At 36.0% G+C, this 11,767-nt stretch overlaps 1 pseudogene; it reads right to left on the reverse strand.

Annotated features, from left to right (window-relative positions):
* Window positions 1–336: 336 nt before the first annotated feature.
* LOC131153465 (G-type lectin S-receptor-like serine/threonine-protein kinase At1g11300) lies at window positions 337–5,099 on the reverse strand (annotated as a pseudogene).
* Window positions 5,100–11,767: the final 6,668 nt, after the last annotated feature.

The following is an 11,767-nucleotide window of genomic DNA, read 5'->3' on the forward strand; positions in this document are numbered from 1 at the left end:
AGAAGGATTTTATGGCCTGTGAGCAGATATTTTTGTGAAGTACTCAACAGCTTGGGTTTTTTCGGTTCATCTCTTTTGGTTCACAAAATATAAGGTGGTCTCCGCAATGACAAAATTCTAGTTATAAATGTGAGATGGAAATATTTTTGTTCAACACACATTACACAGTTACATGATTCTTAGGAAATATAATATTACTACCATGTGACCTATATCAAAATGTGCCATTAATGTGACATTATACTTCATAAAACATTTACTATGCCAAAAGGTATTCCATTTGAGCATTGCTATAAAAATAACTCAAAAAACCATCAATGTACATCAGGGCCAGGATTTCTAAAATATACCATTGAATCAATCAACTAAATCAACTAACCATAAACAAAATCATATTGACATTAGACAATACTTATGTTCTAAGTTTTCTATGGAAAAAGAAAAAGACAAAAAAGAAAAGAAAAAAGAACAGACTTGCTAGCGGCCTTCAAGGACTGTAATGGTGAGTTTGTTTACATCAGAATCAATTTTTCTTTCGCTACTGGGGTCAGTTTGCCTGCCAGTAAATGCAGCTTGCTTGGGAATTGGGAGATCTACGATTTCACTGTTAATCATTGAAATAACAGTAGAAATAGTGGGTCTATCTTGAGGGAATTCTTGCACGCACAACATCTCCAAATCTCCATTTGAAAGCATGGATCAGATGTTATAGGATCTATAAATGCTACAATGTTGTCTTCATTCCACATTTTCCATGCCTGCAACCATTAAGAATATAACAGACAATATAAACATTCAATATTAAAGCTTCCATGCTATTGTTCCAAGAAGAAATGGAGCTTTATTTCTTTAACAATATTGGAGCAATCTTAAGATAGAACTTACGAATCCCAAAAGGCTAGAAGAATGCAGATCATCGTAAAATCCAGAGTTTTTTTTTCCACTCACTATCTCCAATAAAAGCACCCCAAAGCTGAAGACATCGGACTTCTCAGAAAAGCGGCCTTCCATTGCATACTCCGGTGACATATAACCACTGCAATATTATCATTTCATACATATGGTCATATATCTATGAAGATAAAATAATAGAACCGATGGAATTTAGTTTGAATTATCATGGATAAACATGGATAAAAAAAAAAAATGAAGCAAGTTGACAAGCAGTGGCAAGTTACTTACTAAGTCCCAACAACCCTCCTTGTATTTGCTTGATCCTCATTGCCTCCGAAAATCCGAGCCATGCCAAAGTCTGAAATTTTTGGATTTAGCTCCTCATCTAACAAAATATTACTTGCCTTTAGATCTCTATGGATGATTCTTAATCTAGAATCTCTATGAAGATATAGGAGACCACGAGCAATTCCTCCAATAATGTTAAAACGTTTCCTCCAATCTAGAACCTTCCGTCTGGTTGGATCTGTATGCAAAAACACAAAATGGATAAAACTATTTAGTGAAAATTTATAGGACCAGTGGACATAATATTTAAGAAAAACTATTATCTTGGTACCTTCGATCTCAAGAATGTTACAAAATTAAGAAAACAAATCTTGCAATGATATATTGAAAATATACAAATGTTAATGCTCAGAGGGTAAAAATTGCCCTAATTAGATAGTGAACATATGTTCTCAAATGTAACAAAATGCAAATAAAAGAAAGAGCATTAGCATGGACCAACCAAATAGAAATGAGTCCAAACTCTTATTTGGCAGGTATTCATAGATCAACATTTTTTCTTCTCCTTCAGCACAACAACCGAGCAGTCTAACAAGGTTTCGATGTTGGAGCCGGGAAATCACCACAACTTCATTCATGAATTCTTCAATCCCTTGTCCGGAGGCTCTTGAAAGTCTTTTCACTGCTATTTCTCGTCCATCCGGCAGTTTCCCCTAAAAAAAAAAAATTTTGACATCGTCAATTAAATCTTCCAATGAATCATTAACCATTCAAGATACAAACTCTACATATGCAATAGTTACCCTGTATACAAGACCAAAACCGCCCTGTCCTAGCTTATTGGTCACAAAAAAGTTGTTTGTTGCTGTTGCCAGCTGCTCAAATTTAAACAGTGGTAGCTCTTCGAGTTTCACTTTGTTCATGTTGTTACCAATCATCATTTCACTGGAATTGTTTCGATGTGTTTTTCCTCTATTGTGCAATAATATCACCTTGTTTGTCTGCTTCTTTGCTGATTTAGAATCATTGATAAGTCAGTAATTTTGAATATTTTCTATTCCATGCGCTAATCACCATGAAAATGTTACCTTTTTGTTTAGCCATCCACCACCATGACAAGCATGAGCAGATTGCAATGACAAGTGCTCCAATACTCACTGTAATTGCTATAATTGTTTTTGCATTGTCATCATTACCTGTAAATGTGAAAAAAGATTAACGTCAAAGGGAAGACTAAGGAGTTTAAATTTAATGAGAAATGACTTTATTAGCTCCTTTTAATTGTTGAAAACCGATGAAGCATTAACCTAATTCAGGAAAAATAAGCTGACAAGAAATCAAAATAATTGAAAAAAATCACCAACAGGGCAAACATTCAAGCAGTGGAGATCTACCAGACTAATATGCTCACTAGAATATGAATTATCTTCTGCATTGAATTTTTCATTCTATACCAGCAGCCCATCTTGTAATTTAGTTGAAGATGTTGAAGATCATTTAGCAATCTCCACGAGAATTTGTAAGCAATCTTTTATCTAGATTATTTGTGATGTTCATACAAAACACTTATTCTATACTTCTTCACTATTTTCTAGCTATCAAGTCTGGTCACCAAGCATGGCACTGAGAGAGGATTTTCCTAACCACAGCCCAGAAAAAGGAGGTAAAGAAAATAAATAAGCAAAGGAATTCAGTCTGGCAATGACTTGGGTAAGGTTTCTTAAATTTTTTTCTCTTCTTCCGTCCTAGTCCCCAATTAAGAGCCTGCCCCGTAGACTCAGACAACACCGAACCAGTTAAAATGGCGTTGTTATCTCAGCTCAAGCAGTCTGCTCTTTGAGGAGAAAAATTAACCTCATAAGAAAGTTTACCAAGCCCCGCCCAATCCAATATGTCTTGATGTATTTTGGATCAAGAGAAAAAAAAAATATAAGGATGAGACTGGGCTTTGGTGGAGCTTAGTTGCGTTAAATTTGGATGATGACCCAATGAGAGATTTCTATTCTAAGGCTTAGTCCATGGAGCGAAGGCTTGGGCCGTAAGACCCGTTTGGGCCCATTCGGAACCTTGTGTGCAGCATATAAAATAATTATTTTTGGGTGATTAGAGTTATGCAGTCATACTTCGCGAGAGAGTAAGAGGGAGAGCATTGTACCGCCGTACTCTCTGTATTTTCTTCTTGATAATAGTGAAATCCCTGTAACTCCATGGACGTAGATAAAATTATCGAACCACGTAAATATTGTCTTGTACGTGTGATTGATTTTTTTTTTTGTATATTTTTTCTTTATTTTGTTTCTCACAGGTTTCGAGAATTTATTCTTAATTCTCTGTTGACAAAATAGCCTGACTTTACACTAGAAAAAACATATTACCTAATTCTGAATGCGCCACACGAATGTAGAGATCGGTTCCACCAGTTGATAATTTCTGTGTATCGATTAAGTTTTGGCTCCATGTCATGCAACCAACCCCATTACTATATGCATATGCTATACAGGAACAATTCTGCAAGCACTGGCTCTCACAGTCATTTTGTAGAGCAGTTGACAAGCTAGCGAAGTCTGGCACTTTCATCATCTTGAGATTCAAAAACCCATCCTCTTTGCTCGCATCTCCTCCGCTTTTACGTCTTTCACACTGCAGCTGCTTCCTCCTCACACACCCAGTAGTCCAATTTCCTCTGTTCCATTCCTCTACATTCTTTGGTTCATACCCTCCCAGACAGCTACAAATTGGTGAATTTTCTGAGTTACAAATCCCAAAAAGCCCGCACTTCCCATATACATCGCACTCCGTCTGCATAGGCGACCACAGCACATTCCAAGCCTTCTTCCCTTCGTCCCACTCAAGTTGAGAAAGTTTACCATTAGAATCTAAGAAAAAATTGGTTAACGAAGACTGTAAATGATCATAAGTGTAGCAAGTATTTCCTTCATTGTCACTCTCAACATAAAACCTATCTACATTTATAGAATACACGTAATGTACCCCAATAAAGACCTGGCCATTCCACGGGCCGCTCCGCCAGAATCTCTCACCGTCTTTCCAGACAACTGTTTGGGTTAGCACCGAATCAAGACCAGAAGAGAAACGCCCGCTTGAAGGATCCGAAGGGCTCTTCCACGCCCTCGCCAATTGCCTTTCCCCTTCTGTCCGTTTGGAGCAGAGTTTCAAGCCTGGCAATTGAGTATTGGTGGGTTCTTCGAAGCTCTCCCAAATGGTATTTCCGCTGCTGACATCTCTCAGGACAAGGTTTCCAGAATCTAAGAGCTGGGCAGTTGAGTTTGCAGAAGAGTTTGTGGCATTTGATGACCAGAGAATTTCCCTGTTTCCGTCCAAAACCACGAGATTGCCATCTTCAGAAACAGTGAGAGTCCCAGAAGAATTGTTGAGAGGTCTGTCTCTATTAGCCACCCATACCACGGTTAATACAGAAACCTGATTGTACCAGATTCCAACATAGCGATGGGTGGAATTAACAGGGCTGAAGAAACCCAGTTTGAAGATACTTCGATTTGAGTGCACAGACTCGGAATCTGTGATGAACTGGACGGCCGTGATGGTGTCTCCGGCAGCACAGAGCTTGGAGCAGAAACAATAAAGAAAGAAAAGAAGCAGTGGTATGAACAGGGAAGCCATGTTATGAACTCTATGGTACGTTTTCGTCTCCCGTGTCTTCACACGTCCCCGTATTAATTTCTTTTACCCCGATATAATGTTTATCAATAGTAACCAGTTTCTAGTAGTCCACTGGGTCTCCGGTCAAATATTAAGGCTGCTGTCGAAGTTTCAAAGCCGAGTCGCAGCCTCCGACGGACTAGTGCACGAGGGAAAAACAATATAAAACGCTAGCCATTGGCCGCGCTGCGCAGATGGCGACTCCCTAGGCTGGCCAACGCCAATACACTACAGCTAGTGGATTAGGAAAGGGAATAAGTTGCAGATATTGCGCTGGTTAATTTACGCAACTAAGATTTATTATAATTAATTAATCTCATTAAAAATTAGGTTATAGTTTATATTTCACTTCTACTCTGTAATCAAGGGGGGTGGGATCTGAATCTATGCTATTGAAGGTGTTAGGCTCAGTTGAGATATTCCCTTATGATTGTCATATTCAATTTTAATTTATGAAAAGTTGATAATTTTGGTTATGTCTGGAAGAAATTATATAAGAGATTTCCCCCCCTACATATTCATGTGATTGTTTACTTAATGTTATACTTACTAAAAATAGATCTCTCTTTAATATTAATTGTTGTGAAACTTGATATTGTTTCACCTAACTTTATCACAGTTTACTATTGTACAGGTAAATAGAGAGTGAATAATTGTACAAAATTACACCAGGTAAATTTTCAGGGAAGTGGGGGATCACAACGGACTGCTTAAATCTCTCTTTCCTAGACAGAATTTTCCTTAAACATGTAATTAACACAATATATTACTACAACTATACCCGACAAAAGTTAACTACTGAATAGATGAAAAGAAGAACACCAGAATTTAACGAGGTTCAGCTAATTGTACCTATGTCCTCGGACACTATCAATCAATATTTCTCTATTGTAGAAATATTACAAAATGAGAAAGAGAAGAGAGAATGTGCCTAAGAGAGAAGTAGGCAAATTTGGGGATGAGATTACAAATGGAGGTGATGGGTTTATATAGGTTAGGAAATACCATTATTACAACCACTAATCACCTACCTTTGAAAAAATAGCCTACCATTGAAGACTTCAATGGCAATGGAAGGCTTCTAGAATGAGCCATAATTCAATATTAATGAATGTAGGATCAATTTGTCACATAAATAACATTAAAGAAATAGACACACGGATATGTAGAGGAGGTGATCCCCTGTATAATTTCTCATAAAGGAGGGTTCCTACCTAATTTTAAAAGTCATAGTTGCATCACCAAGTTAGCTAATAGTAAGGTTGAAGAAAAGATTGTTTTAAGGAGAAAAAAAAAAATTTGCCCCACAAGGTATCATGTATGTCTCTTCAATTAAAATTGTGTCATATATGTTTGTTTAGCATCAAATTACTTGCATAACACAATTTTAATAGAGAGGAAATAGTATATAGTGACATGCAAGTATTTCTCGAGGAAATAAGGAATCGAGTGCATGTTGTAAGAAATTGGAGGAAAAGGTCAAGATGTGAATGAAGGCATCTACCATTGAATGAGCATCTTCTTCTTAATTTGGATAAAGAGGTTTGAATAGGTACTTTTCAATTGCGTCTCAAATCTTGGAGTCTCTTCCACAACCTTGTACTAATTATCATCATTTGACTTCTTAACTTCGCACATGTCATATCCACGCATGATAAATTAATCGATGATGAATTAATCGCCTCGCTGTGGCTTTTGTCGCAACATTAATCTATGACCTAAAGAACTCCATGAGGAGTGATGCACAAAAATATATATACCGCTTTACCCCAATAGATGTATTAGAGAAATTTCTACACTTTACATTTTTCAATTATTGTGTAATTATTATAGAACAGATATTTAGGAGTAATTTGGGATCTTATTCCTTGACTCATATATATATATATACACCTTTGTAATGTTCAATAATAATATAGAAAAATGTCTTTCTCCAAATTTAACATGGTATCAGAGCCTAACCGTGCCGCTGCCGCAACCCTAATCTCCTGTAACCCTGCTTCTCTTGCCCACCGTTGTCTTCATCATCAACGACCCTAAACCATATTCCTCCACTGGCCTCTATTTCCATCACTAATCTCTCTGCTTCTTGAAGGCCATCACCACCCTTGAACTCCATCGCTTGGTTCTTCAATGACTGCAAATACTATCACAGGTTCTAATACTGAATGGACTGTTGATTTAGGTGCCTTCTATCATATGACTTCCAATTTGTCTTCTCTTGATAATATTCAACTTCTTAATCGGTCATGCCCCATTAAGCTTTCAAATGGTGACATTGTTCTTAGAACTCATACCGACACTATACGTTTTTCTCCTAATTTCTCCCTTTCTAATGTTCTTTATGTGTCTTCATTTAAATTTAATTTATTGTCCATCAACAAACTTACCACTGATCTCAATTGTGTTGCTATATTTTTTCCTACCTTTTGTGTTTTTAAGACCTATCAACAAGGAGGCTGATTGGAACAGGTGAAGTACAGGATGGACTATACCACTATAAACCTCCCTCCGCCTCAGTTTTCCACTCTCAATGTGTTTCTGACCCTACATTTTGGCATCAACGTCTTGGTCACCCTTCTATTTCATGGATTTCGAAAACTTTAAATATTTCTTGTTCTCATTTTCCTTGTGATGTTTTTGCTAAAGCAAAGCACACTCGTTTACCTTTTTCTTTGAATACAAATAAGAGCACATTTTGTTTTAATCGGATTTATTGTGATATATGGGGTGATTATCTTATAACTTCACTTTCTAGTGCATTTTATTTTTTAACAATCGTGGATGAATACTTGCATGCTACATGGGTTCATCTTATGCACATGCAATCTGATCTCAAATGTGGCTCGGTGTTTACGTTTTCAAGTTAATCTTCCCATCTCCTTTTAGGATGAATGCATTCTCACAACCACTTATTTAATTATCCACACTCCTTCACCCAACCTCAATCATAAGTGCCCTTATGAACTTCTTTTTCAAAAACCACCATCATATACACACTTGCGAGTGTTAGGGTGCTTGTGCTATGCCCAAACCGCTCGCCAACATTGCGATAAATTCTCTCCTCGTGCTTTTTGATGTGTTTTCTTAGGTTATCCTACTCATCATAAGACTTATCGTGTATACGATCTTGAAAACAAAAACAATTTCATCTCCCGTGATGTCACTTTTTAAGAAAATGTTCTTCCCTATCATCTCATACCTCCAACTCCTACATCTTCTTTAGTCCTTCCCCTTCCTATTCCTAATATACACCCTTTCTACACTTTACCAATCCAACCTACCCCTAACCCCTCATCTCTCCCTCTTTCTTCCTTGGTATCCTCATCGACACCCTCACCCTCACCTCCTTCCCCACCACCCCCTCCACCCATCTCTTCACGGCCCAAACGCGCTGTCACACATCCGTATTACTTGGATGATTATATCTACCCTCTTTTACGAAAGCCCTCCTCGGCTTCACAAGTTTCAAGATCTTCCTTATTTATAGTTCATTGTCTATCATCTTTTTTATTTTATCATCGTTTTTCTAATCAACATTTAACTTTTCTTTATGTTATTTCTGTAATAACCCAAGAAAAAAAAATGAATAATAATAATAATAATAATTAGTATTAAAAAAGAAAGTGTTTCTCTGTTAGGATCCTTGATTCCACGTTTGATGCCTAAGAAAGACCTTGTCTAAGCGAGTGCTCAGAGACCATTGCGGCTCAGTCGCTCCCTGGAGATCGGCCTGGTCAAAATGAAATTTCATAGGATAAAACAGGATAGATACTGTTTATATACGTAAATAAGTACATAAAATAATGTTTTGACTGACATAATTTGTAGAAATATATGATAAAATAATAATAATATAAGTATCATATGTGGGGCCTACAATACTGTGTGGGGTTCACATGAATCCCGAAACTGTATGGAGGTTTACACGAGTCTCAAAGCTATGTAGGATGCATAAAATCGTATGAGAGTTATTCGAGTTACGTAGGATCCATTTGGATCTCGAAGTTGTGTGGGGCCCACAAGACCGTGTGGGGCCCACATGAGTTTTCAAAATTCAAATTTAATTCTTATTCAAAAATAAATAATAAAATAAATAAATACTAAAAATGGTTCAAAATTAATAACAATGATAATAATAATGATAATAATGATTAAGAAAAATAATAAATTAATAAATTAATTAATTAATTAGGTAAGTGATTAATTAAAAATTTATTTAATGGGAATGGTGGCAAGCACTCCCACATGGCCTCCATCCCCATCCCATACTCAATCCATACCTTGCCCATCCCTTCCCCATTCTTTAATTTTTAAAAATTATAATTTCATCCATCTCCCCACACTTTTATAAATTTAATTTCTTCCCCAAAATTTTCCTATAAATAGGGAGTTCTCAACCTTCATTTTTCACAACAATTTTCCAAGGAAGAGAAGGATTAGTGAGTGAAAGAATTTGTGGTGGAGAGGGAATTTTGAGTAAGTTCTCACTCACCCACTCTTTCCGATCTCATTGCTTAAAGATAGTTTTTGTGTTCGTAGCACACAGTAAAAGAAGAAGGTAAGTAAATTTTGATTATGTTAGTTTTTTTTATTTAAAATTCATACCCGAGTTTATTTTATAAGTAAATTTCAATTATGTTAATTAGTTCCACAAAATTTCCATGAATTTATTTTTACGCGTATTTAATTATACCAATTATATCTTTAATATACTTGCATCTATTTTTGGGTTAATAAATGTTCTAATCCCCTCGGGTAAATTTTCAGCATTTCTTTCTATTCAAAAATAAAATTATATATATTTTTAATACAAAAATTGTGTGGTATGAGTTTATTTTTATGTTGCATTTTTTTATGAAAATATGAGTAAAGATGAGATTTTTACAATATTATTTTAAATTGCATAAATTATAATAAGATGATTTTAAAACGCCTTATGGCAACAAAAGTTCAAAGTTACAGATGCTCGGTACCGCAGCTTAAATTTTATATGGATCAGAGTGCACCCACACTGTTTACAGAGTGGTTATTTATGTTAGTGGATTTCTCCTGAGTGCACACCTGGTTTCGGACCAGGACTTAATAAGGAAAATTTCACTTAAAGTTTACGTAAGTTGATTTAGTTTGATCGGCCAGCCAGCTAAGTCCAATCTTCGGACCGCATAACCCAGTCATGGGGGTAAACATGACTTACGGTAAAAAGGCCTAAGGGTGATTTTTTTTTATATAATATATGTTTATACATATTTAATTACGTGTATAAAGTTACTGATGATTTGAAGGAAAAGTGTAAGTTTACGTGAAAAGGATCATTCTAGTGCTTAAATGACGATCTAAGGAAAACGTATAAGGAAAAGTATATGTATGTTTATCATAAAATATTTTTACAGTTTTAAAGTTAAAAGTTTAATTTAGTAGTTATAGTATATGATTATAAAAATTTACTGTTGAAATTGATGACAAAAGTTTTATTCAGAAATTTTTAAATTTATATTTATTCTAAAAGCAGTATTAAAGTTATAGTATTGAATATTGTTTTACGAAATTCTTTAAAATCTCATTTTGGTCACACACTAATAATAATCTTATTTACTTACTGAGCGTCGTCTCACCCCAAACGTATTTTATTTCAGATAACTCTGAAGGACATGTCAGAAATCAAGCTTAGCAAGCATGCGCGTGGGGATTAGAAAAATAAAGATTGATTAGAAATATTAGTATGGTTTTAGATATTTATGTTTGTGTAATTTTTCTTCTTTTGAAATAAATGATTGTAATATGGATGATTAGCGCTCTGGTTTAATAAAAATTGAGTTTATTTGCTTTCGCTGTAAATTAATAGTAAAAAGTTAATATCCCAGGCCCCTCGGGGTCGGGGTGTTACAATTTCCCAATATCCCGAACCCACCTCATATTCTCAAGTTGTGCTACACCCAGATTAGCGTGATGCCATGATTTTTGAAATGCAAGTCTTAGAAGCCAATTATACATGGGTTCTTCAACACCTTCCACCTGGAGAAAAACCAATTGACTCTAATTGAGTGTTCAAAACAAAAATTCAGGCTGATGGATCCATTGAGCGACACAAAGCTCGCTTGGTGGCCAAGGGCTACACTCAGGTAGAAGGTTTGGATTATCAAGACACTTTTGCTCTTATTGCTAAACTAGTTACTGTCAAGTGTGTTCTTGCAATTGTTGCAATTCGAAATTGGCATATCCTTCAATTGGGCATCAATAACGCTTTTCTCCATGGTGACCTCAATGAGGAGATATATATGACCTCTCCACGGGGTTATTGCAAACAAGGGGAGACTAGTGTTTGTCGTCTTCAGAAATCACTTAATGGCCTTAAGCAAGCCTTTCGCAATTGGTTCTCTAAATAATCTTTTGGTTTACTTGCTGAGGGTTGAAAGTGGAATAGTGATCCCAAGAGGGGGAATGAATTGGGTTATTAAAAATTTTAAGTTCCTTTTACAAATTTTTACTTACTTGTTTAATACACACAACAAAACTGAAGTAAACCAACCAATTCACAATTAAAACTCAAACTATAAGAACCCGAACCGTGGTATGAGGATTTAATATTTGAAAGACGGGTAAAGTGGTAATTTGGGCAAACTTTGTCGATGAAGTCAGAGTTTGTCGACGAAGTCCCTTCTGTTCTCAATGATGAAATTTAGTGTCTCGTCGATGAGGAGATCCCGAGGATTTTGGGAAAATTTTGAAACCTCGGCTCGTCGACGAGGCCACCATCTCGTCGACGAAGGTAATGACAGACTCGTTGACAAATTCACCCGAGTCAAAGGGCTATAAATATCCAAAAGGGTTGTTTCCAAGTTAAGTTAGCTTGATTTTATCTCTCTCTCTCTCTCTCTTGATTGCTTCACCGTACATCACTTGA

Source organism: Malania oleifera, chromosome 4 (assembly GCF_029873635.1).
Source record: "Malania oleifera isolate guangnan ecotype guangnan chromosome 4, ASM2987363v1, whole genome shotgun sequence".
Classification (NCBI taxonomy): Eukaryota; Viridiplantae; Streptophyta; class Magnoliopsida; order Santalales; family Ximeniaceae; genus Malania; species Malania oleifera.